We start from the raw sequence: 25,559 nt of genomic DNA, 5'->3' as shown, positions 1-25,559 counted from the left end.
ATACAGTCAATAGTCTCTGTGGCGCAATCGGTTAGCGCGTTCGGCTGTTAACCGAAAGGTTGGTGGTTCAAGCCCACCCAGGGACGTAGCCTTTTGTCTGCATGAAACACAGATTTGCTCTTTCCTGCGTGCGATCCTTTCCCTGAATAGTTCAATCCTCAGCGTTCTCACTGCACCTGCAGTCAATTTCAATAATTGGGATAGAAAACAAAAGGCCAAGCCCTGTAATACAACCGTAGGCATATAAGCAGAGGAAAATAAGTCAAAAGGCCCACAGCATTTGTTCATCTGGCATCGAAGGCTGCAAGTGTAAGGACCTCGTGGCGCAACGGTAGCGCGTCTGACTCCAGATCAGAAGGTTGCGTGTTAAAATCACGTCGGGGTCACTGCTTACCATTTTATTCCCCACTGAGTTCATATATATCATTTCGAAAACAAAGTCAAAAGAAAGCAACCTTGCATTGGCCGGGAACCGAACCCGGGCCTCCCGCGTGGCAGGCGAGAATTCTACCACTGAACAACCAATGCTTCACATGGTGTGTTCACAGGCAGAGCTCTGTCCAAGATAGTGGTCAGGTTCACACCCTTAAATTGTACACATATGAACAAAGTGTGCGCAGCAGACATGATAACGCCAACGTTTCACATGATGATGGCAAGAATCAGATGCAGGAGACTATAAGTAATAATGTCTTTGCATTTGCTGAGGTCACTGGCTTGGTACTAGAGTTGTGGTTATCAGGGCATGATGGCAGGCTGCTCCTGACAGAAGTGGCTCACAGAATGCACCCGCCAGATCACCAGCACTATTGTGTTTCAGATCATGTCACTGAACTCTCCTCCTGGAAAATCCTTCCCACTGGCTTTGCCAGATTCTGTGTCCTCCCCAAAATGCTGGGGTGAAACGGGCATAGTTCTGCGCCCTGCGCCCCTTTACGCGTCCCTAACCCGCTCCCAACGCGCCCTGGTCGGGCACAGCCCTGGTCGGGCTTAGATCACTGGAGCCTCTGGAGATCAAGAACTCCGGAAGCCTAGGGTCAGGCCTATTGCAGAGGCATCTTGTGCCTGGCCATTCCGGGATTGTTGTGTTTCAGGGCCTAGCCATCAATACTCCTGGGATTTCTTTCCATGAGAACCCTCATGTCCCTGTCCTCCCACAAGCCCGAGCTTTTATGTAAAATAAAGTGTGCTCTGTGGGCCTTCCCCTATGTGCTCTCTGCCTAATCTCTTTCTCCCAAGCTGAGCTCTGCAGGTAAATGTATCTATCTGACTGAGGGGCTAGGGAGGGCCTTTCCCAGCAGTCTTACAAGCCAAGAGTTCAGAGAAAGCACCTGCTCTGGGAAGGAGACTCTGCTCACAGAGAAGACAAGTCCAACATAACACAGTGAAGATGGGATGGGCAAGACACACGCCTCACGGGCTGGTAGCACGCAAACAGAGGAGCAGGGAGCTACGCTAAGCAGGCAAAGAGAAAAGTCATGTATGAGTCTCATGCACTGTGACCGGTAGTAATACTGGCTCTAACACCATTAGACAGTAGTCTACACATCATAAATTACAACAGTAACAAGACACTAAGCAAATGACAAATGCTGTATGGCATAAAGACGCCTTATATAATACAAGCTCCAGGCAGGCGCACACATGTCAAGACATATATTGAGTCTCAGGAAATGTATACAGTCAATAGTCTCTGTGGCGCAATCGGTTAGCGCGTTCGGTTGTTAACCGAAAGGTTGGTGGTTCAAGCCCACCCAGGGACGTAGCCTTTTGTCTGCATGAAACACAGATACGTACCTTTGCTCTTTCCTGCGTGCGATCCTTTCCCTGAATAGTTCAATCCTCAGCGTTCTCACTGCACCTGCAGTCAATTTCAATAATTAGGATAGAAAACAAAAGGCCAAGCCCTGTAATACAACAGTAGGCATATCAGCAGAGGAAAATAAGTCAAAAGGCCCACAGCATTTGTTCATCTGGCATCGAAGGCTGCAAGTGTAAGGACCTCGTGGCGCAACAGTAGCGCGTCTGACTCCAGATCAGAAGGTTGCGTGTTCAAATCACTTAGGGGTCACTGCTTACCATTTTATTCCCCACTGAGTTCATATATATCATTTCGAAAACAAAGTCAAAAGAAAGCAACCTTGCATTGGCCGGGAATCGAACCCGGGCCTCCCGCGTGGCAGGCGAGAATTCTACCACTGAACCACCAATGCTTCACATGGTGTGTTCACAGCAAGAGCTCTGTCCAAGACAGTGGTCAGGTTCACACACTTAAATTGTACACATATGAACAAAGTGTGCACAGCAGACATGATAACGCCAACGTTTCACATGATGATGGCAAGAATCAGATGCAGGAGACTATAAGTAATAATGTCTTTGCATTTGCTGAGGTCACTGGCTTGGTACTAGAGTTGTGGTTATCAGGGCATGATGGCAGGCTGCTCCTGACAGAAGTGGCTCACAGAATGCACCCGCCAGATCACCAGCACTATTGTGTTTCAGATCATGTCACTGAACTCTCCTCCTGGAAAATCCTTCCCACTGGCTTTGCCAGATTCTGTGTCCTCCCCAAAATGCTGGGGTGAAACGGGCAGAGTTCTGCGCCCTGCGCCCCTTTACGCGTCCCTAATGCCATCCCAACGCGCCCTGGTCGGGCTTAGATCACTGGAGCCTCTGGAGATCAAGAACTCCGGAAGCCTAGGGTCAGGCCTATTGCAGAGGCATCTTGTGCCTGGCCATTCCGGGATTGTTGTGTTTCAGGGCCTAGCCATCAATACTCCTGGGATTTCTTTCCATGAGAACCCTCATGTCCCTGTCCTCCCACAAGCCCGAGCTTTTATGTAAAATAAAGTGTGCTCTGTGGGCCTTCCCCTATGTGCTCTCTGCCTAATCTCTTTCTCCCAAGCTGAGCTCTGCAGGTAAATGTATCTATCTGACTGAGGGGCTAGGGAGGGCCTTTCCCAGCAGTCTTACAAGCCAAGAGTTCAGAGAAAGCACCTGCTCTGGGAAGGAGACTCTGCTCACAGAGAAGACAAGTCCAACATAACACAGTGAAGATGGGATGGGCAAGACACACGCCTCACGGGCTGGTAGCACGCAAACAGAGGAGCAGGGAGCTACGCTAAGCAGGCAAAGAGAAAAGTCATGTATGAGTCTCATGCACTGTGACCGGTAGTAATACTGGCTCTAACACCATTAGACAGTAGTCTACACATCATAAATTACAACAGTAACAAGACACTAAGCAAATGACAAATGCTGTATGGCATAAAGACGCCTTATATAATACAAGCTCCAGGCAGGCGCACACATGTCAAGACATATATTGAGTCTCAGGAAATGTATACAGTCAATAGTCTCTGTGGCGCAATCGGTTAGCGCGTTCGGCTGTTAACCGAAAGGTTGGTGGTTCAAGCCCACCCAGGGACGTAGCCTTTTGTCTGCATGAAACACAGATTTGCTCTTTCCTGCGTGCGATCCTTTCCCTGAATAGTTCAATCCTCAGCGTTCTCACTGCACCTGCAGTCAATTTCAATAATTAGGATAGAAAACAAAAGGCCAAGCCCTGTAATACAACCGTAGGCATATAAGCAGAGGAAAATAAGTCAAAAGGCCCACAGCATTTGTTCATCTGGCATCGAAGGCTGCAAGTGTAAGGACCTCGTGGCGCAACGGTAGCGCGTCTGACTCCAGATCAGAAGGTTGCATGTTAAAATCACGTCGGGGTCACTGCTTACCATTTTATTCCCCACTGAGTTCATATATATCATTTCGAAAACAAAGTCAAAAGAAAGCAACCTTGCATTGGCCGGGAATCGAACCCGGGCCTCCCGCGTGGCAGGCGAGAATTCTACCACTGAACCACCAATGCTTCACATGGTGTGTTCACAGGCAGAGCTCTGTCCAAGATAGTGGTCAGGTTCACACCCTTAAATTGTACACATATGAACAAAGTGTGCGCAGCAGACATGATAACGCCAACGTTTCACATGATGATGGCAAGAATCAGATGCAGGAGACTATAAGTAATAATGTCTTTGCATTTGCTGAGGTCACTGGCTTGGTACTAGAGTTGTGGTTATCAGGGCATGATGGCAGGCTGCTCCTGACAGAAGTGGCTCACAGAATGCACCCGCCAGATCACCAGCACTATTGTGTTTCAGATCATGTCACTGAACTCTCCTCCTGGAAAATCCTTCCCACTGGCTTTGCCAGATTCTGTGTCCTCCCCAAAATGCTGGGGTGAAACGGGCAGAGTTCTGCGCCCTGCGCCCCTTTACGCGTCCCTAACCCGCTCCCAACGCGCCCTGGTCGGGCACAGCCCTGGTCGGGCTTAGATCACTGGAGCCTCTGGAGATCAAGAACTCCGGAAGCCTAGGGTCAGGCCTATTGCAGAGGCATCTTGTGCCTGGCCATTCCGGGATTGTTGTGTTTCAGGGCCTAGCCATCAATACTCCTGGGATTTCTTTCCATGAGAACCCTCATGTCCCTGTCCTCCCACAAGCCCGAGCTTTTATGTAAAATAAAGTGTGCTCTGTGGGCCTTCCCCTATGTGCTCTCTGCCTAATCTCTTTCTCCCAAGCTGAGCTCTGCAGGTAAATGTATCTATCTGACTGAGGGGCTAGGGAGGGCCTTTCCCAGCAGTCTTACAAGCCAAGAGTTCAGAGAAAGCACCTGCTCTGGGAAGGAGACTCTGCTCACAGAGAAGACAAGTCCAACATAACACAGTGAAGATGGGATGGGCAAGACACACGCCTCACGGGCTGGTAGCACGCAAACAGAGGAGCAGGGAGCTACGCTAAGCAGGCAAAGAGAAAAGTCATGTATGAGTCTCATGCACTGTGACCGGTAGTAATACTGGCTCTAACACCATTAGACAGTAGTCTACACATCATAAATTACAACAGTAACAAGACACTAAGCAAATGACAAATGCTGTATGGCATAAAGACGCCTTATATAATACAAGCTCCAGGCAGGCGCACACATGTCAAGACATATATTGAGTCTCAGGAAATGTATACAGTCAATAGTCTCTGTGGCGCAATCGGTTAGCGCGTTCGGTTGTTAACCGAAAGGTTGGTGGTTCAAGCCCACCCAGGGACGTAGCCTTTTGTCTGCATGAAACACAGATACGTACCTTTGCTCTTTCCTGCGTGCGATCCTTTCCCTGAATAGTTCAATCCTCAGCGTTCTCACTGCACCTGCAGTCAATTTCAATAATTAGGATAGAAAACAAAAGGCCAAGCCCTGTAATACAACCGTAGGCATATCAGCAGAGGAAAATCAGTCAAAAGGCCCACAGCATTTGTTCATCTGGCATCGAAGGCTGCAAGTGTAAGGACCTCGTGGCGCAACAGTAGCGCGTCTGACTCCAGATCAGAAGGTTGCGTGTTCAAATCACTTCGGGGTCACTGCTTACCATTTTATTCCCCACTGAGTTCATATATATCATTTCGAAAACAAAGTCAAAAGAAAGCAACCTTGCATTGGCCGGGAATCGAACCCGGGCCTCCCGCGTGGCAGGCGAAAATTCTACCACTGAACCACCAATGCTTCACATGGTGTGTTCACAGCAAGAGCTCTGTCCAAGACAGTGGTCAGGTTCACACACTTAAATTGTACACATATGAACAAAGTGTGCACAGCAGACATGATAACGCCAACGTTTCACATGATGATGGCAAGAATCAGATGCAGGAGACTATAAGTAATAATGTCTTTGCATTTGCTGAGGTCACTGGCTTGGTACTAGAGTTGTGGTTATCAGGGCATGATGGCAGGCTGCTCCTGACAGAAGTGGCTCACAGAATGCACCCGCCAGATCACCAGCACTATTGTGTTTCAGATCATGTCACTGAACTCTCCTCCTGGAAAATCCTTCCCACTGGCTTTGCCAGATTCTGTGTCCTCCCCAAAATGCTGGGGTGAAACGGGCAGAGTTCTGCGCCCTGCGCCCCTTTACGCGTCCCTAATGCCATCCCAACGCGCCCTGGTCGGGCTTAGATCACTGGAGCCTCTGGAGATCAAGAACTCCGGAAGCCTAGGGTCAGGCCTATTGCAGAGGCATCTTGTGCCTGGCCATTCCGGGATTGTTGTGTTTCAGGGCCTAGCCATCAATACTCCTGGGATTTCTTTCCATGAGAACCCTCATGTCCCTGTCCTCCCACAAGCCCGAGCTTTTATGTAAAATAAAGTGTGCTCTGTGGGCCTTCCCCTATGTGCTCTCTGCCTAATCTCTTTCTCCCAAGCTGAGCTCTGCAGGTAAATGTATCTATCTGACTGAGGGGCTAGGGAGGGCCTTTCCCAGCAGTCTTACAAGCCAAGAGTTCAGAGAAAGCACCTGCTCTGGGAAGGAGACTCTGCTCACAGAGAAGACAAGTCCAACATAACACAGTGAAGATGGGATGGGCAAGACACACGCCTCACGGGCTGGTAGCACGCAAACAGAGGAGCAGGGAGCTACGCTAAGCAGGCAAAGAGAAAAGTCATGTATGAGTCTCATGCACTGTGACCGGTAGTAATACTGGCTCTAACACCATTAGACAGTAGTCTACACATCATAAATTACAACAGTAACAAGACACTAAGCAAATGACAAATGCTGTATGGCATAAAGACGCCTTATATAATACAAGCTCCAGGCAGGCGCACACATGTCAAGACATATATTGAGTCTCAGGAAATGTATACAGTCAATAGTCTCTGTGGCGCAATCGGTTAGCGCGTTCGGCTGTTAACCGAAAGGTTGGTGGTTCAAGCCCACCCAGGGACGTAGCCTTTTGTCTGCATGAAACACAGATTTGCTCTTTCCTGCGTGCGATCCTTTCCCTGAATAGTTCAATCCTCAGCGTTCTCACTGCACCTGCAGTCAATTTCAATAATTAGGATAGAAAACAAAAGGCCAAGCCCTGTAATACAACCGTAGGCATATAAGCAGAGGAAAATAAGTCAAAAGGCCCACAGCATTTGTTCATCTGGCATCGAAGGCTGCAAGTGTAAGGACCTCGTGGCGCAACGGTAGCGCGTCTGACTCCAGATCAGAAGGTTGCGTGTTAAAATCACGTCGGGGTCACTGCTTACCATTTTATTCCCCACTGAGTTCATATATATCATTTCGAAAACAAAGTCAAAAGAAAGCAACCTTGCATTGGCCGGGAATCGAACCCGGGCCTCCCGCGTGGCAGGCGAGAATTCTACCACTGAACCACCAATGCTTCACATGGTGTGTTCACAGGCAGAGCTCTGTCCAAGATAGTGGTCAGGTTCACACCCTTAAATTGTACACATATGAACAAAGTGTGCGCAGCAGACATGATAACGCCAACGTTTCACATGATGATGGCAAGAATCAGATGCAGGAGACTATAAGTAATAATGTCTTTGCATTTGCTGAGGTCACTGGCTTGGTACTAGAGTTGTGGTTATCAGGGCATGATGGCAGGCTGCTCCTGACAGAAGTGGCTCACAGAATGCACCCGCCAGATCACCAGCACTATTGTGTTTCAGATCATGTCACTGAACTCTCCTCCTGGAAAATCCTTCCCACTGGCTTTGCCAGATTCTGTGTCCTCCCCAAAATGCTGGGGTGAAACGGGCAGAGTTCTGCGCCCTGCGCCCCTTTACGCGTCCCTAACCCGCTCCCAACGCGCCCTGGTCGGGCACAGCCCTGGTCGGGCTTAGATCACTGGAGCCTCTGGAGATCAAGAACTCCGGAAGCCTAGGGTCAGGCCTATTGCAGAGGCATCTTGTGCCTGGCCATTCCGGGATTGTTGTGTTTCAGGGCCTAGCCATCAATACTCCTGGGATTTCTTTCCATGAGAACCCTCATGTCCCTGTCCTCCCACAAGCCCGAGCTTTTATGTAAAATAAAGTGTGCTCTGTGGGCCTTCCCCTATGTGCTCTCTGCCTAATCTCTTTCTCCCAAGCTGAGCTCTGCAGGTAAATGTATCTATCTGACTGAGGGGCTAGGGAGGGCCTTTCCCAGCAGTCTTACAAGCCAAGAGTTCAGAGAAAGCACCTGCTCTGGGAAGGAGACTCTGCTCACAGAGAAGACAAGTCCAACATAACACAGTGAAGATGGGATGGGCAAGACACACGCCTCACGGGCTGGTAGCACGCAAACAGAGGAGCAGGGAGCTACGCTAAGCAGGCAAAGAGAAAAGTCATGTATGAGTCTCATGCACTGTGACCGGTAGTAATACTGGCTCTAACACCATTAGACAGTAGTCTACACATCATAAATTACAACAGTAACAAGACACTAAGCAAATGACAAATGCTGTATGGCATAAAGACGCCTTATATAATACAAGCTCCAGGCAGGCACACACATGTCAAGACATATATTGAGTCTCAGGAAATGTATACAGTCAATAGTCTCTGTGGCGCAATCGGTTAGCGCGTTCGGTTGTTAACCGAAAGGTTGGTGGTTCAAGCCCACCCAGGGACGTAGCCTTTTGTCTGCATGAAACACAGATACGTACCTTTGCTCTTTCCTGCGTGCGATCCTTTCCCTGAATAGTTCAATCCTCAGCGTTCTCACTGCACCTGCAGTCAATTTCAATAATTAGGATAGAAAACAAAAGGCCAAGCCCTGTAATACAACCGTAGGCATATCAGCAGAGGAAAATAAGTCAAAAGGCCCACAGCATTTGTTCATCTGGCATCGAAGGCTGCAAGTGTAAGGACCTCGTGGCGCAACAGTAGCGCGTCTGACTCCAGATCAGAAGGTTGCGTGTTCAAATCACTTCGGGGTCACTGCTTACCATTTTATTCCCCACTGAGTTCATATATATCATTTCGAAAACAAAGTCAAAAGAAAGCAACCTTGCATTGGCCGGGAATCGAACCCGGGCCTCCCGCGTGGCAGGCGAAAATTCTACCACTGAACCACCAATGCTTCACATGGTGTGTTCACAGCAAGAGCTCTGTCCAAGACAGTGGTCAGGTTCACACACTTAAATTGTACACATATGAACAAAGTGTGCGCAGCAGACATGATAACGCCAACGTTTCACATGATGATGGCAAGAATCAGATGCAGGAGACTATAAGTAATAATGTCTTTGCATTTGCTGAGGTCACTGGCTTGGTACTAGAGTTGTGGTTATCAGGGCATGATGGCAGGCTGCTCCTGACAGAAGTGGCTCACAGAATGCACCCGCCAGATCACCAGCACTATTGTGTTTCAGATCATGTCACTGAACTCTCCTCCTGGAAAATCCTTCCCACTGGCTTTGCCAGATTCTGTGTCCTCCCCAAAATGCTGGGGTGAAACGGGCAGAGTTCTGCGCCCTGCGCCCCTTTACGCGTCCCTAATGCCATCCCAACGCGCCCTGGTCGGGCTTAGATCACTGGAGCCTCTGGAGATCAAGAACTCCGGAAGCCTAGGGTCAGGCTATTGCAGAGGCATCTTGTGCCTGGCCATTCCGGGATTGTTGTGTTTCAGGGCCTAGCCATCAATACTCCTGGGATTTCTTTCCATGAGAACCCTCATGTCCCTGTCCTCCCACAAGCCCGAGCTTTTATGTAAAATAAAGTGTGCTCTGTGGGCCTTCCCCTATGTGCTCTCTGCCTAATCTCTTTCTCCCAAGCTGAGCTCTGCAGGTAAATGTATCTATCTGACTGAGGGGCTAGGGAGGGCCTTTCCCAGCAGTCTTACAAGCTAAGAGTTCAGAGAAAGCACCTGCTCTGGGAAGGAGACTCTGCTCACAGAGAAGACAAGTCCAACATAACACAGTGAAGATGGGATGGGCAAGACACACGCCTCACGGGCTGGTAGCACGCAAACAGAGGAGCAGGGAGCTACGCTAAGCAGGCAAAGAGAAAAGTCATGTATGAGTCTCATGCACTGTGACCGGTAGTAATACTGGCTCTAACACCATTAGACAGTAGTCTACACATCATAAATTACAACAGTAACAAGACACTAAGCAAATGACAAATGCTGTATGGCATAAAGACGCCTTATATAATACAAGCTCCAGGCAGGCGCACACATGTCAAGACATATATTGAGTCTCAGGAAATGTATACAGTCAATAGTCTCTGTGGCGCAATCGGTTAGCGCGTTCGGTTGTTAACCGAAAGGTTGGTGGTTCAAGCCCACCCAGGGACGTAGCCTTTTGTCTGCATGAAACACAGATACGTACCTTTGCTCTTTCCTGCGTGCGATCCTTTCCCTGAATAGTTCAATCCTCAGCGTTCTCACTGCACCTGCAGTCAATTTCAATAATTAGGATAGAAAACAAAAGGCCAAGCCCTGTAATACAACCGTAGGCATATCAGCAGAGGAAAATAAGTCAAAAGGCCCACAGCATTTGTTCATCTGGCATCGAAGGCTGCAAGTGTAAGGACCTCGTGGCGCAACAGTAGCGCGTCTGACTCCAGATCAGAAGGTTGCGTGTTCAAATCACTTCGGGGTCACTGCTTACCATTTTATTCCCCACTGAGTTCATATATATCATTTCGAAAACAAAGTCAAAAGAAAGCAACCTTGCATTGGCCGGGAATCGAACCCGGGCCTCCCGCGTGGCAGGCGAAAATTCTACCACTGAACCACCAATGCTTCACATGGTGTGTTCACAGCAAGAGCTCTGTCCAAGACAGTGGTCAGGTTCACACACTTAAATTGTACACATATGAACAAAGTGTGCGCAGCAGACATGATAACGCCAACGTTTCACATGATGATGGCAAGAATCAGATGCAGGAGACTATAAGTAATAATGTCTTTGCATTTGCTGAGGTCACTGGCTTGGTACTAGAGTTGTGGTTATCAGGGCATGATGGCAGGCTGCTCCTGACAGAAGTGGCTCACAGAATGCACCCGCCAGATCACCAGCACTATTGTGTTTCAGATCATGTCACTGAACTCTCCTCCTGGAAAATCCTTCCCACTGGCTTTGCCAGATTCTGTGTCCTCCCCAAAATGCTGGGGTGAAACGGGCAGAGTTCTGCGCCCTGCGCCCCTTTATGCGTCCCTAACGCGCTCCCAACGCGCCCTGGTCGGGCACAGCCCTGGTCGGGCTTAGATCACTGGAGCCTCTGGAGATCAAGAACTCCGGAAGCCTAGGGTCAGGCCTATTGCAGAGGCATCTTGTGCCTGGCCATTCCGGGATTGTTGTGTTTCAGGGCCTAGCCATCAATACTCCTGGGATTTCTTTCCATGAGAACCCTCATGTCCCTGTCCTCCCACAAGCCCGAGCTTTTATGTAAAATAAAGTGTGCTCTGTGGGCCTTCCCCTATGTGCTCTCTGCCTAATCTCTTTCTCCCAAGCTGAGCTCTGCAGGTAAATGTATCTATCTGACTGAGGGGCTAGGGAGGGCCTTTCCCAGCAGTCTTACAAGCTAAGAGTTCAGAGAAAGCACCTGCTCTGGGAAGGAGACTCTGCTCACAGAGAAGACAAGTCCAACATAACACAGTGAAGATGGGATGGGCAAGACACACGCCTCACGGGCTGGTAGCACGCAAACAGAGGAGCAGGGAGCTACGCTAAGCAGGCAAAGAGAAAAGTCATGTATGAGTCTCATGCACTGTGACCGGTAGTAATACTGGCTCTAACACCATTAGACAGTAGTCTACACATCATAAATTACAACAGTAACAAGACACTAAGCAAATGACAAATGCTGTATGGCATAAAGACGCCTTATATAATACAAGCTCCAGGCAGGCGCACACATGTCAAGACATATATTGAGTCTCAGGAAATGTATACAGTCAATAGTCTCTGTGGCGCAATCGGTTAGCGCGTTCGGTTGTTAACCGAAAGGTTGGTGGTTCAAGCCCACCCAGGGACGTAGCCTTTTGTCTGCATGAAACACAGATACGTACCTTTGCTCTTTCCTGCGTGCGATCCTTTCCCTGAATAGTTCAATCCTCAGCGTTCTCACTGCACCTGCAGTCAATTTCAATAATTAGGATAGAAAACAAAAGGCCAAGCCCTGTAATACAACCGTAGGCATATCAGCAGAGGAAAATAAGTCAAAAGGCCCACAGCATTTGTTCATCTGGCATCGAAGGCTGCAAGTGTAAGGACCTCGTGGCGCAACAGTAGCGCGTCTGACTCCAGATCAGAAGGTTGCGTGTTCAAATCACTTCGGGGTCACTGCTTACCATTTTATTCCCCACTGAGTTCATATATATCATTTCGAAAACAAAGTCAAAAGAAAGCAACCTTGCATTGGCCGGGAATCGAACCCGGGCCTCCCGCGTGGCAGGCGAAAATTCTACCACTGAACCACCAATGCTTCACATGGTGTGTTCACAGCAAGAGCTCTGTCCAAGACAGTGGTCAGGTTCACACACTTAAATTGTACACATATGAACAAAGTGTGCGCAGCAGACATGATAACGCCAACGTTTCACATGATGATGGCAAGAATCAGATGCAGGAGACTATAAGTAATAATGTCTTTGCATTTGCTGAGGTCACTGGCTTGGTACTAGAGTTGTGGTTATCAGGGCATGATGGCAGGCTGCTCCTGACAGAAGTGGCTCACAGAATGCACCCGCCAGATCACCAGCACTATTGTGTTTCAGATCATGTCACTGAACTCTCCTCCTGGAAAATCCTTCCCACTGGCTTTGCCAGATTCTGTGTCCTCCCCAAAATGCTGGGGTGAAACGGGCAGAGTTCTGCGCCCTGCGCCCCTTTATGCGTCCCTAACGCGCTCCCAACGCGCCCTGGTCGGGCACAGCCCTGGTCGGGCTTAGATCACTGGAGCCTCTGGAGATCAAGAACTCCGGAAGCCTAGGGTCAGGCCTATTGCAGAGGCATCTTGTGCCTGGCCATTCCGGGATTGTTGTGTTTCAGGGCCTAGCCATCAATACTCCTGGGATTTCTTTCCATGAGAACCCTCATGTCCCTGTCCTCCCACAAGCCCGAGCTTTTATGTAAAATAAAGTGTGCTCTGTGGGCCTTCCCCTATGTGCTCTCTGCCTAATCTCTTTCTCCCAAGCTGAGCTCTGCAGGTAAATGTATCTATCTGACTGAGGGGCTAGGGAGGGCCTTTCCCAGCAGTCTTACAAGCTAAGAGTTCAGAGAAAGCACCTGCTCTGGGAAGGAGACTCTGCTCACAGAGAAGACAAGTCCAACATAACACAGTGAAGATGGGATGGGCAAGACACACGCCTCACGGGCTGGTAGCACGCAAACAGAGGAGCAGGGAGCTATGCTAAGCAGGCAAAGAGAAAAGTCATGTATGAGTCTCATGCACTGTGACCGGTAGTAATACTGGCTCTAACACCATTAGACAGTAGTCTACACATCATAAATTACAACAGTAACAAGACACTAAGCAAATGACAAATGCTGTATGGCATAAAGACGCCTTATATAATACAAGCTCCAGGCAGGCGCACACATGTCAAGACATATATTGAGTCTCAGGAAATGTATACAGTCAATAGTCTCTGTGGCGCAATCGGTTAGCGCGTTCGGTTGTTAACCGAAAGGTTGGTGGTTCAAGCCCACCCAGGGACGTAGCCTTTTGTCTGCATGAAACACAGATACGTACCTTTGCTCTTTCCTGCGTGCGATCCTTTCCCTGAATAGTTCAATCCTCAGCGTTCTCACTGCACCTGCAGTCAATTTCAATAATTAGGATAGAAAACAAAAGGCCAAGCCCTGTAATACAACCGTAGGCATATCAGCAGAGGAAAATAAGTCAAAAGGCCCACAGCATTTGTTCATCTGGCATCGAAGGCTGCAAGTGTAAGGACCTCGTGGCGCAACAGTAGCGCGTCTGACTCCAGATCAGAAGGTTGCGTGTTCAAATCACTTCGGGGTCACTGCTTACCATTTTATTCCCCACTGAGTTCATATATATCATTTCGAAAACAAAGTCAAAAGAAAGCAACCTTGCATTGGCCGGGAATCGAACCCGGGCCTCCCGCGTGGCAGGCGAAAATTCTACCACTGAACCACCAATGCTTCACATGGTGTGTTCACAGCAAGAGCTCTGTCCAAGACAGTGGTCAGGTTCACACACTTAAATTGTACACATATGAACAAAGTGTGCACAGCAGACATGATAACGCCAACGTTTCACATGATGATGGCAAGAATCAGATGCAGGAGACTATAAGTAATAATGTCTTTGCATTTGCTGAGGTCACTGGCTTGGTACTAGAGTTGTGGTTATCAGGGCATGATGGCAGGCTGCTCCTGACAGAAGTGGCTCACAGAATGCACCCGCCAGATCACCAGCACTATTGTGTTTCAGATCATGTCACTGAACTCTCCTCCTGGAAAATCCTTCCCACTGGCTTTGCCAGATTCTGTGTCCTCCCCAAAATGCTGGGGTGAAACGGGCAGAGTTCTGCGCCCTGCGCCCCTTTACGCGTCCCTAATGCCATCCCAACGCGCCCTGGTCGGGCTTAGATCACTGGAGCCTCTGGAGATCAAGAACTCCGGAAGCCTAGGGTCAGGCCTATTGCAGAGGCATCTTGTGCCTGGCCATTCCGGGATTGTTGTGTTTCAGGGCCTAGCCATCAATACTCCTGGGATTTCTTTCCATGAGAACCCTCATGTCCCTGTCCTCCCACAAGCCCGAGCTTTTATGTAAAATAAAGTGTGCTCTGTGGGCCTTCCCCTATGTGCTCTCTGCCTAATCTCTTTCTCCCAAGCTGAGCTCTGCAGGTAAATGTATCTATCTGACTGAGGGGCTAGGGAGGGCCTTTCCCAGCAGTCTTACAAGCCAAGAGTTCAGAGAAAGCACCTGCTCTGGGAAGGAGACTCTGCTCACAGAGAAGACAAGTCCAACATAACACAGTGAAGATGGGATGGGCAAGACACACGCCTCACGGGCTGGTAGCACGCAAACAGAGGAGCAGGGAGCTACGCTAAGCAGGCAAAGAGAAAAGTCATGTATGAGTCTCATGCACTGTGACCGGTAGTAATACTGGCTCTAACACCATTAGACAGTAGTCTACACATCATAAATTACAACAGTAACAAGACACTAAGCAAATGACAAATGCTGTATGGCATAAAGACGCCTTATATAATACAAGCTCCAGGCAGGCGCACACATGTCAAGACATATATTGAGTCTCAGGAAATGTATACAGTCAATAGTCTCTGTGGCGCAATCGGTTAGCGCGTTCGGCTGTTAACCGAAAGGTTGGTGGTTCAAGCCCACCCAGGGACGTAGCCTTTTGTCTGCATGAAACACAGATTTGCTCTTTCCTGCGTGCGATCCTTTCCCTGAATAGTTCAATCCTCAGCGTTCTCACTGCACCTGCAGTCAATTTCAATAATTAGGATAGAAAACAAAAGGCCAAGCCCTGTAATACAACCGTAGGCATATAAGCAGAGGAAAATAAGTCAAAAGGCCCACAGCATTTGTTCATCTGGCATCGAAGGCTGCAAGTGTAAGGACCTCGTGGCGCAACGGTAGCGCGTCTGACTCCAGATCAGAAGGTTGCGTGTTAAAATCACGTCGGGGTCACTGCTTACCATTTTATTCCCCACTGAGTTCATATATATCATTTCGAAAACAAAGTCAAAAGAAAGCAACCTTGCATTGGCCGGGAACCGAACCCGGGCCTCCCGCGTGGCAGGCGAGAATTCTACCACTGAACCACCAATGCTTCACATGGTGTGTTCACAGGCAGAGCTCTGTCCAAGATAGTGGTCAGGTTCACACCCTTAAATTGTACACATATGAACAAAGTGTGCGCAGCAGACATGATAACGCCAACGTTTCACATGATGATGGCAAGAATCAGATGCAGGAGACTATAAGTAATAATGTCTTTGCATTTGCTGAGGTCACTGGCTTGGTACTAGAGTTGTGGTTATCAGGGCATGATGGCAGGCTGCTCCTGACAGAAGTGGCTCACAGAATGCACCCGCCAGATCACCAGCACTATTGTGTTTCAGATCATGTCACTGAACTCTCCTCCTGGAAAATCCTTCCCACTGGCTTTGCCAGATTCTGTGTCCTCCCCAAAATGCTGGGGTGAAACGGGCAGAGTTCTGCGCCCTGCGCCCCTTTACGCGTCCCTAATGCCATCCCAACGCGCCCTGGTCGGGCTTAGATCACTGGAGCCTCTGGAGATCAAGAACTCCGGAAGCCTAGGGTCAGGCCTATTGCAGAGGCATCTTGTGCCTGGCCATTCCGGGATTGTTGTGTTTCAGGGCCTAGCCATCAATACTCCTGGGATTTCTTTCCATGAGAACCCTCATGTCCCTGTCCTCCCACAAGCCCGAGCTTTTATGTAAAATAAAGTGTGCTCTGTGGGCCTTCCCCTATGTGCTCTCTGCCTAATCTCTTTCTCCCAAGCTGAGCTCTGCAGGTAAATGTATCTATCTGACTGAGGGGCTAGGGAGGGCCTTTCCCAGCAGTCTTACAAGCCAAGAGTTCAGAGAAAGCACCTGCTCTGGGAAGGAGACTCTGCTCACAGAGAAGACAAGTCCAACATAACACAGTGAAGATGGGATGGGCAAGACACACGCCTCACGGGCTGGTAGCACGCAAACAGAGGAGCAGGGAGCTACGCTAAGCAGGCAAAGAGAAAAGTCATGTATGAGTCTCATGCACTGTGACCGGTAGTAATACTGGCTCTAACACCATTAGACAGTAGTCTACACATCATAAATTACAACAGTAACAAGACACTAAGCAAATGACAAATGCTGTATGGCATAAAGACGCCTTATATAATACAAGCTCCAGGCAGGCGCACACATGTCAAGACATATATTGAGTCTCAGGAAATGTATACAGTCAATAGTCTCTGTGGCGCAATCGGTTAGCGCGTTCGGCTGTTAACCGAAAGGTTGGTGGTTCAAGCCCACCCAGGGACGTAGCCTTTTGTCTGCATGAAACACAGATTTGCTCTTTCCTGCGTGCGATCCTTTCCCTGAATAGTTCAATCCTCAGCGTTCTCACTGCACCTGCAGTCAATTTCAATAATTGGGATAGAAAACAAAAGGCCAAGCCCTGTAATACAACCGTAGGCATATAAGCAGAGGAAAATAAGTCAAAAGGCCCACAGCATTTGTTCATCTGGCATCGAAGGCTGCAAGTGTAAGGACCTCGTGGCGCAACGGTAGCGCGTCTGACTCCAGATCAGAAGGTTGCGTGTTAAAATCACGTCGGGGTCACTGCTTACCATTTTATTCCCCACTGAGTTCATATATATCATTTCGAAAACAAAGTCAAAAGAAAGCAACCTTGCATTGGCCGGGAACCGAACCCGGGCCTCCCGCGTGGCAGGCGAGAATTCTACCACTGAACAACCAATGCTTCACATGGTGTGTTCACAGGCAGAGCTCTGTCCAAGATAGTGGTCAGGTTCACACCCTTAAATTGTACACATATGAACAAAGTGTGCGCAGCAGACATGATAACGCCAACGTTTCACATGATGATGGCAAGAATCAGATGCAGGAGACTATAAGTAATAATGTCTTTGCATTTGCTGAGGTCACTGGCTTGGTACTAGAGTTGTGGTTATCAGGGCATGATGGCAGGCTGCTCCTGACAGAAGTGGCTCACAGAATGCACCCGCCAGATCACCAGCACTATTGTGTTTCAGATCATGTCACTGAACTCTCCTCCTGGAAAATCCTTCCCACTGGCTTTGCCAGATTCTGTGTCCTCCCCAAAATGCTGGGGTGAAACGGGCAGAGTTCTGCGCCCTGCGCCCCTTTACGCGTCCCTAACCCGCTCCCAACGCGCCCTGGTCGGGCACAGCCCTGGTCGGGCTTAGATCACTGGAGCCTCTGGAGATCAAGAACTCCGGAAGCCTAGGGTCAGGCCTATTGCAGAGGCATCTTGTGCCTGGCCATTCCGGGATTGTTGTGTTTCAGGGCCTAGCCATCAATACTCCTGGGATTTCTTTCCATGAGAACCCTCATGTCCCTGTCCTCCCACAAGCCCGAGCTTTTATGTAAAATAAAGTGTGCTCTGTGGGCCTTCCCCTATGTGCTCTCTGCCTAATCTCTTTCTCCCAAGCTGAGCTCTGCAGGTAAATGTATCTATCTGACTGAGGGGCTAGGGAGGGCCTTTCCCAGCAGTCTTACAAGCCAAGAGTTCAGAGAAAGCACCTGCTCTGGGAAGGAGACTCTGCTCACAGAGAAGACAAGTCCAACATAACACAGTGAAGATGGGATGGGCAAGACACACGCCTCACGGGCTGGTAGCACGCAAACAGAGGAGCAGGGAGCTACGCTAAGCAGGCAAAGAGAAAAGTCATGTATGAGTCTCATGCACTGTGACCGGTAGTAATACTGGCTCTAACACCATTAGACAGTAGTCTACACATCATAAATTACAACAGTAACAAGACACTAAGCAAATGACAAATGCTGTATGGCATAAAGACGCCTTATATAATACAAGCTCCAGGCAGGCGCACACATGTCAAGACATATATTGAGTCTCAGGAAATGTATACAGTCAATAGTCTCTGTGGCGCAATCGGTTAGCGCGTTCGGTTGTTAACCGAAAGGTTGGTGGTTCAAGCCCACCCAGGGACGTAGCCTTTTGTCTGCATGAAACACAGATACGTACCTTTGCTCTTTCCTGCGTGCGATCCTTTCCCTGAATAGTTCAATCCTCAGCGTTCTCACTGCACCTGCAGTCAATTTCAATAATTAGGATAGAAAACAAAAGGCCAAGCCCTGTAATACAACAGTAGGCATATCAGCAGAGGAAAATAAGTCAAAAGGCCCACAGCATTTGTTCATCTGGCATCGAAGGCTGCAAGTGTAAGGACCTCGTGGCGCAACAGTAGCGCGTCTGACTCCAGATCAGAAGGTTGCGTGTTCAAATCACTTAGGGGTCACTGCTTACCATTTTATTTCCCACTGAGTTCATATATATCATTTCGAAAACAAAGTCAAAAGAAAGCAACCTTGCATTGGCCGGGAATCGAACCCGGGCCTCCCGCGTGGCAGGCGAGAATTCTACCACTGAACCACCAATGCTTCACATGGTGTGTTCACAGCAAGAGCTCTGTCCAAGACAGTGGTCAGGTTCACACACTTAAATTGTACACATATGAACAAAGTGTGCACAGCAGACATGATAACGCCAACGTTTCACATGATGATGGCAAGAATCAGATGCAGGAGACTATAAGTAATAATGTCTTTGCATTTGCTGAGGTCACTGGCTTGGTACTAGAGTTGTGGTTATCAGGGCATGATGGCAGGCTGCTCCTGACAGAAGTGGCTCACAGAATGCACCCGCCAGATCACCAGCACTATTGTGTTTCAGATCATGTCACTGAACTCTCCTCCTGGAAAATCCTTCCCACTGGCTTTGCCAGATTCTGTGTCCTCCCCAAAATGCTGGGGTGAAACGGGCAGAGTTCTGCGCCCTGCGCCCCTTTATGCGTCCCTAACGCGCTCCCAACGCGCCCTGGTCGGGCACAGCCCTGGTCGGGCTTAGATCACTGGAGCCTCTGGAGATCAAGAACTCCGGAAGCCTAGGGTCAGGCCTATTGCAGAGGCATCCTGTGCCTGGCCATTCCGGGATTGTTGTGTTTCAGGGCCTAGCCATCAATACTCCTGGGATTTCTTTCCATGAGAACCCTCATGTCCCTGTCCTCCCACAAGCCCGAGCTTTTATGTAAAATAAAGTGTGCTCTGTGGGCCTTCCCCTATGTGCTCTCTGCCTAATCTCTTTCTCCCAAGCTGAGCTCTGCAGGTAAATGTATCTATCTGACTGAGGGGCTAGGGAGGGCCTTTCCCAGCAGTCTTACAAGCAAAGAGTTCAGAGAAAGCACCTGCTCTGGGAAGGAGACTCTGCTCACAGAGAAGACAAGTCCAACATAACACAGTGAAGATGGGATGGGCAAGACACACGCCTCACGGGCTGGTAGCACGCAAACAGAGGAGCAGGGAGCTACGCTAAGCAGGCAAAGAGAAAAGTCATGTATGAGTCTCATGCACTGTGACCGGTAGTAATACTGGCTCTAACACCATTAGACAGTAGTCTACACATCATAAATTACAACAGTAACAAGACACTAAGCAAATGACAAATGCTGTATGGCATAAAGACGCCTTATATAATACAAGCTCCAGGCAGGCGCACACATGTCAAGACATATATTGAGTCTCAGGAAATGTATACAGTCAATAGTCTCTGTGGCGCAATCGGTTAGCGCGTTCGGTTGTTTACCGAAAGGTTGGTGGTTCAAGCCCACCCAGGGACGTAGCCTTTTGTCTGCATGAAACACAGATACGTACCTTTGCTCTTTCCTGCGTGCGATCCTTTCCCTGAATAGTTCAATCCTCAGCGTTCTCACTGCACCTGCAGTCAATTTCAATAATTAGGATAGAAAACAAAAGGCCAAGCCCTGTAATACAACCGTAGGCATATCAGCAGAGGAAAATAAGTCAAAAGGCCCACAGCATTTGTTCATCTGGCATCGAAGGCTGCAAGTGTAAGGACCTCGTGGCGCAACAGTAGCGCGTCTGACTCCAGATCAGAAGGTTGCGTGTTCAAATCACTTCGGGGTCACTGCTTACCATTTTATTCCCCACTGAGTTCATATATATAATTTCGAAAACAAAGTCAAAAGAAAGCAACCTTGCATTGGCCGGGAATCGAACCCGGGCCTCCCGCGTGGCAGGCGAAAATTCTACCACTGAACCACCAATGCTTCACATGGTGTGTTCACAGCAAGAGCTCTGTCCAAGACAGTGGTCAGGTTCACACACTTAAATTGTACACATATGAACAAAGTGTGCACAGCAGACATGATAACGCCAACGTTTCACATGATGATGGCAAGAATCAGATGCAGGAGACTATAAGTAATAATGTCTTTGCATTTGCTGAGGTCACTGGCTTGGTACTAGAGTTGTGGTTATCAGGGCATGATGGCAGGCTGCTCCTGACAGAAGTGGCTCACAGAATGCACCCGCCAGATCACCAGCACTATTGTGTTTCAGATCATGTCACTGAACTCTCCTCCTGGAAAATCCTTCCCACTGGCTTTGCCAGATTCTGTGTCCTCCCCAAAATGCTGGGGTGAAACGGGCAGAGTTCTGCGCCCTGCGCCCCTTTACGCGTCCCTAATGCCATCCCAACGCGCCCTGGTCGGGCTTAGATCACTGGAGCCTCTGGAGATCAAGAACTCCGGAAGCCTAGGGTCAGGCCTATTGCAGAGGCATCTTGTGCCTGGCCATTCCGGGATTGTTGTGTTTCAGGGCCTAGCCATCAATACTCCTGGGATTTCTTTCCATGAGAACCCTCATGTCCCTGTCCTCCCACAAGCCCGAGCTTTTATGTAAAATAAAGTGTGCTCTGTGGGCCTTCCCCTATGTGCTCTCTGCCTAATCTCTTTCTACCAAGCTGAGCTCTGCAGGTAAATGTATCTATCTGACTGAGGGGCTAGGGAGGGCCTTTCCCAGCAGTCTTACAAGCCAAGAGTTCAGAGAAAGCACCTGCTCTGGGAAGGAGACTCTGCTCACAGAGAAGACAAGTCCAACATAACACAGTGAAGATGGGATGGGCAAGACACACGCCTCACGGGCTGGTAGCACGCAAACAGAGGAGCAGGGAGCTACGTTAAGCAGGCAAAGAGAAAAGTCATGTATGAGTCTCATGCACTGTGACCGGTAGTAATACTGGCTCTAACACCATTAGACAGTAGTCTACACATCATAAATTACAACAGTAACAAGACACTAAGCAAATGACAAATGCTGTATGGCATAAAGACGCCTTATATAATACAAGCTCCAGGCAGGCGCACACATGTCAATACATATATTGAGTCTCAGGAAATGTATACAGTCAATAGTCTCTGTGGCGCAATCGGTTAGCGCGTTCGGCTGTTAACCGAAAGGTTGGTGGTTCAAGCCCACCCAGGGACGTAGCCTTTTGTCTGCATGAAACACAGATTTGCTCTTTCCTGCGTGCGATCCTTTCCCTGAATAGTTCAATCCTCAGCGTTCTCACTGCACCTGCAGTCAATTTCAATAATTAGGATAGAAAACAAAAGGCCAAGCCCTGTAATACAACCGTAGGCATATAAGCAGAGGAAAATAAGTCAAAAGGCCCACAGCATTTGTTCATCTGGCATCGAAGGCTGCAAGTGTAAGGACCTCGTGGCGCAACGGTAGCGCGTCTGACTCCAGATCAGAAGGTTGCGTGTTAAAATCACGTCGGGGTCACTGCTTACCATTTTATTCCCCACTGAGTTCATATATATCATTTCGAAAACAAAGTCAAAAGAAAGCAACCTTGCATTGGCCGGGAATCGAACCCGGGCCTCCCGCGTGGCAGGCGAGAATTCTACCACTGAACCACCAATGCTTCACATGGTGTGTTCACAGGCAGAGCTCTGTCCAAGATAGTGGTCAGGTTCACACCCTTAAATTGTACACATATGAACAAAGTGTGCGCAGCAGACATGATAACGCCAACGTTTCACATGATGATGGCAAGAATCAGATGCAGGAGACTATAAGTAATAATGTCTTTGCATTTGCTGAGGTCACTGGCTTGGTACTAGAGTTGTGGTTATCAGGGCATGATGGCAGGCTGCTCCTGACAGAAGTGGCTCACAGAATGCACCCGCCAGATCACCAGCACTATTGTGTTTCAGATCATGTCACTGAACTCTCCTCCTGGAAAATCCTTCCCACTGGCTTTGCCAGATTCTGTGTCCTCCCCAAAATGCTGGGGTGAAACGGGCAGAGTTCTGCGCCCTGCGCCCCTTTACGCGTCCCTAACCCGCTCCCAACGCGCCCTGGTCGGGCACAGCCCTGGTCGGGCTTAGATCACTGGAGCCTCTGGAGATCAAGAACTCCGGAAGCCTAGGGTCAGGCCTATTGCAGAGGCATCTTGTGCCTGGCCATTCCGGGATTGTTGTGTTTCAGGGCCTAGCCATCAATACTCCTGGGATTTCTTTCCATGAGAACCCTCATGTCCCTGTCCTCCCACAAGCCCGAGCTTTTATGTAAAATAAAGTGTGCTCTGTGGGCCTTCCCCTATGTGCTCTCTGCCTAATCTCTTTCTCCCAAGCTGAGCTCTGCAGGTAAATGTATCTATCTGACTGAGGGGCTAGGGAGGGCCTTTCCCAGCAGTCTTACAAGCCAAGAGTTCAGAGAAAGCACCTGCTCTGGGAAGGAGACTCTGCTCACAGAGAAGACAAGTCCAACATAACACAGTGAAGATGGGATGGGCAAGACACACGCCTCACGGGCTGGTAGCACGCAAACAGAGGAGCAGGGAGCTACGCTAAGCAGGCAAAGAGAAAAGTCATGTATGAGTCTCATGCACTGTGACCGGTAGTAATACTGGCTCTAACACCATTAGACAGTAGTCTACACATCATAAATTACAACAGTAACAAGACACTAAGCAAATGACAAATGCTGTATGGCATAAAGACGCCTTATATAATACAAGCTCCAGGCAGGCGCACACATGTCAAGACATATATTGAGTCTCAGGAAATGTATACAGTCAATAGTCTCTGTGGCGCAATCGGTTAGCGCGTTCGGTTGTTAACCGAAAGGTTGGTGGTTCAAGCCCACCCAGGGACGTAGCCTTTTGTCTGCATGAAACACAGATACGTACCTTTGCTCTTTCCTGCGTGCGATCCTTTCCCTGAATAGTTCAATCCTCAGCGTTCTCACTGCACCTGCAGTCAATTTCAATAATTAGGATAGAAAACAAAAGGCCAAGCCCTGTAATACAACAGTAGGCATATCAGCAGAGGAAAATAAGTCAAAAGGCCCACAGCATTTGTTCATCTGGCATCGAAGGCTGCAAGTGTAAGGACCTCGTGGCGCAACAGTAGCGCGTCTGACTCCAGATCAGAAGGTTGCGTGTTCAAATCACTTAGGGGTCACTGCTTACCATTTTATTCCCCACTGAGTTCATATATATCATTTCGAAAACAAAGTCAAAAGAAAGCAACCTTGCATTGGCCGGGAATCGAACCCGGGCCTCCCGCGTGGCAGGCGAGAATTCTACCACTGAACCACCAATGCTTCACATGGTGTGTTCACAGCAAGAGCTCTGTCCAAGACAGTGGTCAGGTTCACACACTTAAATTGTACACATATGAACAAAGTGTGCGCAGCAGACATGATAACGCCAACGTTTCACATGATGATGGCAAGAATCAGATGCAGGAGACTATAAGTAATAATGTCTTTGCATTTGCTGAGGTCACTGGCTTGGTACTAGAGTTGTGGTTATCAGGGCATGATGGCAGGCTGCTCCTGACAGAAGTGGCTCACAGAATGCACCCGCCAGATCACCAGCACTATTGTGTTTCAGATCATGTCACTGAACTCTCCTCCTGGAAAATCCTTCCCACTGGCTTTGCCAGATTCTGTGTCCTCCCCAAAATGCTGGGGTGAAACGGGCAGAGTTCTGCGCCCTGCGCCCCTTTATGCGTCCCTAACGCGCTCCCAACGCGCCCTGGTCGGGCACAGCCCTGGTCGGGCTTAGATCACTGGAGCCTCTGGAGATCAAGAACTCCGGAAGCCTAGGGTCAGGCCTATTGCAGAGGCATCCTGTGCCTGGCCATTCCGGGATTGTTGTGTTTCAGGGCCTAGCCATCAATACTCCTGGGATTTCTTTCCATGAGAACCCTCATGTCCCTGTCCTCCCACAAGCCCGAGCTTTTATGTAAAATAAAGTGTGCTCTGTGGGCCTTCCCCTATGTGCTCTCTGCCTAATCTCTTTCTCCCAAGCTGAGCTCTGCAGGTAAATGTATCTATCTGACTGAGGGGCTAGGGAGGGCCTTTCCCAGCAGTCTTACAAGCAAAGAGTTCAGAGAAAGCACCTGCTCTGGGAAGGAGACTCTGCTCACAGAGAAGACAAGTCCAACATAACACAGTGAAGATGGGATGGGCAAGACACACGCCTCACGGGCTGGTAGCACGCAAACAGAGGAGCAGGGAGCTACGCTAAGCAGGCAAAGAGAAAAGTCATGTATGAGTCTCATGCACTGTGACCGGTAGTAATACTGGCTCTAACACCATTAGACAGTAGTCTACACATCATAAATTACAACAGTAACAAGACACTAAGCAAATGACAAATGCTGTATGGCATAAAGACGCCTTATATAATACAAGCTCCAGGCAGGCGCACACATGTCAAGACATATATTGAGTCTCAGGAACTGTATACAGTCAATAGTCTCTGTGGCGCAATCGGTTAGCGCGTTCGGTTGTTAACCGAAAGGTTGGTGGTTCAAGCCCACCCAGGGACGTAGCCTTTTGTCTGCATGAAACACAGATACGTACCTTTGCTCTTTCCTGCGTGCGATCCTTTCCCTGAATAGTTCAATCCTCAGCGTTCTCACTGCACCTGCAGTCAATTTCAATAATTAGGATAGAAAACAAAAGGCCAAGCCCTGTAATACAACCGTAGGCATATCAGCAGAGGAAAATAAGTCAAAAGGCCCACAGCATTTGTTCATCTGGCATCGAAGGCTGCAAGTGTAAGGACCTCGTGGCGCAACAGTAGCGCGTCTGACTCCAGATCAGAAGGTTGCGTGTTCAAATCACTTCGGGGTCACTGCTTACCATTTTATTCCCCACTGAGTTCATATA

The 25,559-nt window shown here is 49.0% G+C and overlaps 44 non-coding genes across 44 annotated transcripts; 29 read left to right on the top strand and 15 right to left on the bottom strand.

Annotated features, from left to right (window-relative positions):
- The first annotated feature begins 12 nt into the window (after positions 1–12).
- TRNAN-GUU (transfer RNA asparagine (anticodon GUU)) lies at positions 13–86 on the top strand. Its single transcript has one exon. It is a non-coding gene; the product is annotated as a tRNA-Asn (tRNA).
- Positions 87–314: 228 nt separating this feature from the next.
- On the top strand, positions 315–386 carry TRNAW-CCA (transfer RNA tryptophan (anticodon CCA)). The gene has a single exon. It is a non-coding gene; the product is annotated as a tRNA-Trp (tRNA).
- Positions 387–457: 71 nt separating this feature from the next.
- Positions 458–528, bottom strand: TRNAG-GCC (transfer RNA glycine (anticodon GCC)). The gene has a single exon. It is a non-coding gene; the product is annotated as a tRNA-Gly (tRNA).
- Positions 529–1,689: 1,161 nt separating this feature from the next.
- TRNAN-GUU (transfer RNA asparagine (anticodon GUU)) lies at positions 1,690–1,763 on the top strand. Its single transcript has one exon. It is a non-coding gene; the product is annotated as a tRNA-Asn (tRNA).
- Positions 1,764–2,142: 379 nt separating this feature from the next.
- TRNAG-GCC (transfer RNA glycine (anticodon GCC)) lies at positions 2,143–2,213 on the bottom strand. The gene has a single exon. It is a non-coding gene; the product is annotated as a tRNA-Gly (tRNA).
- A 1,145-nt stretch (positions 2,214–3,358) lies between these two features.
- On the top strand, positions 3,359–3,432 carry TRNAN-GUU (transfer RNA asparagine (anticodon GUU)). The gene has a single exon. It is a non-coding gene; the product is annotated as a tRNA-Asn (tRNA).
- A 228-nt stretch (positions 3,433–3,660) lies between these two features.
- On the top strand, positions 3,661–3,732 carry TRNAW-CCA (transfer RNA tryptophan (anticodon CCA)). Its single transcript has one exon. It is a non-coding gene; the product is annotated as a tRNA-Trp (tRNA).
- Positions 3,733–3,803: 71 nt separating this feature from the next.
- TRNAG-GCC (transfer RNA glycine (anticodon GCC)) lies at positions 3,804–3,874 on the bottom strand. Its single transcript has one exon. It is a non-coding gene; the product is annotated as a tRNA-Gly (tRNA).
- A 1,161-nt stretch (positions 3,875–5,035) lies between these two features.
- Positions 5,036–5,109, top strand: TRNAN-GUU (transfer RNA asparagine (anticodon GUU)). The gene has a single exon. It is a non-coding gene; the product is annotated as a tRNA-Asn (tRNA).
- Positions 5,110–5,345: 236 nt separating this feature from the next.
- TRNAW-CCA (transfer RNA tryptophan (anticodon CCA)) lies at positions 5,346–5,417 on the top strand. The gene has a single exon. It is a non-coding gene; the product is annotated as a tRNA-Trp (tRNA).
- A 71-nt stretch (positions 5,418–5,488) lies between these two features.
- On the bottom strand, positions 5,489–5,559 carry TRNAG-GCC (transfer RNA glycine (anticodon GCC)). The gene has a single exon. It is a non-coding gene; the product is annotated as a tRNA-Gly (tRNA).
- A 1,145-nt stretch (positions 5,560–6,704) lies between these two features.
- TRNAN-GUU (transfer RNA asparagine (anticodon GUU)) lies at positions 6,705–6,778 on the top strand. The gene has a single exon. It is a non-coding gene; the product is annotated as a tRNA-Asn (tRNA).
- Positions 6,779–7,006: 228 nt separating this feature from the next.
- On the top strand, positions 7,007–7,078 carry TRNAW-CCA (transfer RNA tryptophan (anticodon CCA)). The gene has a single exon. It is a non-coding gene; the product is annotated as a tRNA-Trp (tRNA).
- Positions 7,079–7,149: 71 nt separating this feature from the next.
- TRNAG-GCC (transfer RNA glycine (anticodon GCC)) lies at positions 7,150–7,220 on the bottom strand. The gene has a single exon. It is a non-coding gene; the product is annotated as a tRNA-Gly (tRNA).
- Positions 7,221–8,381: 1,161 nt separating this feature from the next.
- On the top strand, positions 8,382–8,455 carry TRNAN-GUU (transfer RNA asparagine (anticodon GUU)). The gene has a single exon. It is a non-coding gene; the product is annotated as a tRNA-Asn (tRNA).
- Positions 8,456–8,691: 236 nt separating this feature from the next.
- On the top strand, positions 8,692–8,763 carry TRNAW-CCA (transfer RNA tryptophan (anticodon CCA)). Its single transcript has one exon. It is a non-coding gene; the product is annotated as a tRNA-Trp (tRNA).
- A 71-nt stretch (positions 8,764–8,834) lies between these two features.
- TRNAG-GCC (transfer RNA glycine (anticodon GCC)) lies at positions 8,835–8,905 on the bottom strand. Its single transcript has one exon. It is a non-coding gene; the product is annotated as a tRNA-Gly (tRNA).
- Positions 8,906–10,049: 1,144 nt separating this feature from the next.
- Positions 10,050–10,123, top strand: TRNAN-GUU (transfer RNA asparagine (anticodon GUU)). The gene has a single exon. It is a non-coding gene; the product is annotated as a tRNA-Asn (tRNA).
- Positions 10,124–10,359: 236 nt separating this feature from the next.
- On the top strand, positions 10,360–10,431 carry TRNAW-CCA (transfer RNA tryptophan (anticodon CCA)). The gene has a single exon. It is a non-coding gene; the product is annotated as a tRNA-Trp (tRNA).
- Positions 10,432–10,502: 71 nt separating this feature from the next.
- TRNAG-GCC (transfer RNA glycine (anticodon GCC)) lies at positions 10,503–10,573 on the bottom strand. The gene has a single exon. It is a non-coding gene; the product is annotated as a tRNA-Gly (tRNA).
- A 1,161-nt stretch (positions 10,574–11,734) lies between these two features.
- TRNAN-GUU (transfer RNA asparagine (anticodon GUU)) lies at positions 11,735–11,808 on the top strand. Its single transcript has one exon. It is a non-coding gene; the product is annotated as a tRNA-Asn (tRNA).
- Positions 11,809–12,044: 236 nt separating this feature from the next.
- Positions 12,045–12,116, top strand: TRNAW-CCA (transfer RNA tryptophan (anticodon CCA)). The gene has a single exon. It is a non-coding gene; the product is annotated as a tRNA-Trp (tRNA).
- Positions 12,117–12,187: 71 nt separating this feature from the next.
- TRNAG-GCC (transfer RNA glycine (anticodon GCC)) lies at positions 12,188–12,258 on the bottom strand. The gene has a single exon. It is a non-coding gene; the product is annotated as a tRNA-Gly (tRNA).
- Positions 12,259–13,419: 1,161 nt separating this feature from the next.
- On the top strand, positions 13,420–13,493 carry TRNAN-GUU (transfer RNA asparagine (anticodon GUU)). Its single transcript has one exon. It is a non-coding gene; the product is annotated as a tRNA-Asn (tRNA).
- Positions 13,494–13,729: 236 nt separating this feature from the next.
- TRNAW-CCA (transfer RNA tryptophan (anticodon CCA)) lies at positions 13,730–13,801 on the top strand. The gene has a single exon. It is a non-coding gene; the product is annotated as a tRNA-Trp (tRNA).
- A 71-nt stretch (positions 13,802–13,872) lies between these two features.
- On the bottom strand, positions 13,873–13,943 carry TRNAG-GCC (transfer RNA glycine (anticodon GCC)). The gene has a single exon. It is a non-coding gene; the product is annotated as a tRNA-Gly (tRNA).
- Positions 13,944–15,088: 1,145 nt separating this feature from the next.
- On the top strand, positions 15,089–15,162 carry TRNAN-GUU (transfer RNA asparagine (anticodon GUU)). Its single transcript has one exon. It is a non-coding gene; the product is annotated as a tRNA-Asn (tRNA).
- Positions 15,163–15,390: 228 nt separating this feature from the next.
- On the top strand, positions 15,391–15,462 carry TRNAW-CCA (transfer RNA tryptophan (anticodon CCA)). Its single transcript has one exon. It is a non-coding gene; the product is annotated as a tRNA-Trp (tRNA).
- A 71-nt stretch (positions 15,463–15,533) lies between these two features.
- Positions 15,534–15,604, bottom strand: TRNAG-GCC (transfer RNA glycine (anticodon GCC)). The gene has a single exon. It is a non-coding gene; the product is annotated as a tRNA-Gly (tRNA).
- A 1,145-nt stretch (positions 15,605–16,749) lies between these two features.
- Positions 16,750–16,823, top strand: TRNAN-GUU (transfer RNA asparagine (anticodon GUU)). The gene has a single exon. It is a non-coding gene; the product is annotated as a tRNA-Asn (tRNA).
- Positions 16,824–17,051: 228 nt separating this feature from the next.
- On the top strand, positions 17,052–17,123 carry TRNAW-CCA (transfer RNA tryptophan (anticodon CCA)). The gene has a single exon. It is a non-coding gene; the product is annotated as a tRNA-Trp (tRNA).
- Positions 17,124–17,194: 71 nt separating this feature from the next.
- On the bottom strand, positions 17,195–17,265 carry TRNAG-GCC (transfer RNA glycine (anticodon GCC)). The gene has a single exon. It is a non-coding gene; the product is annotated as a tRNA-Gly (tRNA).
- Positions 17,266–18,426: 1,161 nt separating this feature from the next.
- TRNAN-GUU (transfer RNA asparagine (anticodon GUU)) lies at positions 18,427–18,500 on the top strand. The gene has a single exon. It is a non-coding gene; the product is annotated as a tRNA-Asn (tRNA).
- A 379-nt stretch (positions 18,501–18,879) lies between these two features.
- On the bottom strand, positions 18,880–18,950 carry TRNAG-GCC (transfer RNA glycine (anticodon GCC)). Its single transcript has one exon. It is a non-coding gene; the product is annotated as a tRNA-Gly (tRNA).
- Positions 18,951–20,111: 1,161 nt separating this feature from the next.
- TRNAN-GUU (transfer RNA asparagine (anticodon GUU)) lies at positions 20,112–20,185 on the top strand. The gene has a single exon. It is a non-coding gene; the product is annotated as a tRNA-Asn (tRNA).
- A 236-nt stretch (positions 20,186–20,421) lies between these two features.
- TRNAW-CCA (transfer RNA tryptophan (anticodon CCA)) lies at positions 20,422–20,493 on the top strand. Its single transcript has one exon. It is a non-coding gene; the product is annotated as a tRNA-Trp (tRNA).
- A 71-nt stretch (positions 20,494–20,564) lies between these two features.
- Positions 20,565–20,635, bottom strand: TRNAG-GCC (transfer RNA glycine (anticodon GCC)). Its single transcript has one exon. It is a non-coding gene; the product is annotated as a tRNA-Gly (tRNA).
- Positions 20,636–21,780: 1,145 nt separating this feature from the next.
- On the top strand, positions 21,781–21,854 carry TRNAN-GUU (transfer RNA asparagine (anticodon GUU)). Its single transcript has one exon. It is a non-coding gene; the product is annotated as a tRNA-Asn (tRNA).
- Positions 21,855–22,082: 228 nt separating this feature from the next.
- On the top strand, positions 22,083–22,154 carry TRNAW-CCA (transfer RNA tryptophan (anticodon CCA)). The gene has a single exon. It is a non-coding gene; the product is annotated as a tRNA-Trp (tRNA).
- Positions 22,155–22,225: 71 nt separating this feature from the next.
- On the bottom strand, positions 22,226–22,296 carry TRNAG-GCC (transfer RNA glycine (anticodon GCC)). Its single transcript has one exon. It is a non-coding gene; the product is annotated as a tRNA-Gly (tRNA).
- Positions 22,297–23,457: 1,161 nt separating this feature from the next.
- On the top strand, positions 23,458–23,531 carry TRNAN-GUU (transfer RNA asparagine (anticodon GUU)). The gene has a single exon. It is a non-coding gene; the product is annotated as a tRNA-Asn (tRNA).
- A 379-nt stretch (positions 23,532–23,910) lies between these two features.
- Positions 23,911–23,981, bottom strand: TRNAG-GCC (transfer RNA glycine (anticodon GCC)). The gene has a single exon. It is a non-coding gene; the product is annotated as a tRNA-Gly (tRNA).
- A 1,161-nt stretch (positions 23,982–25,142) lies between these two features.
- On the top strand, positions 25,143–25,216 carry TRNAN-GUU (transfer RNA asparagine (anticodon GUU)). Its single transcript has one exon. It is a non-coding gene; the product is annotated as a tRNA-Asn (tRNA).
- Positions 25,217–25,452: 236 nt separating this feature from the next.
- On the top strand, positions 25,453–25,524 carry TRNAW-CCA (transfer RNA tryptophan (anticodon CCA)). Its single transcript has one exon. It is a non-coding gene; the product is annotated as a tRNA-Trp (tRNA).
- The last annotated feature ends 35 nt before the right edge of the window (positions 25,525–25,559 follow it).

The sequence above is a fragment of the Lissotriton vulgaris genome, chromosome 1_1, assembly GCF_964263255.1.
Source record: "Lissotriton vulgaris chromosome 1_1, aLisVul1.2, whole genome shotgun sequence".
Lineage (NCBI taxonomy): Eukaryota > Metazoa > Chordata > Amphibia > Caudata > Salamandridae > Lissotriton > Lissotriton vulgaris.
Note: the sequence above shows the minus strand (reverse complement) of the source record. Positions and strands in the feature narration are given on the sequence as shown.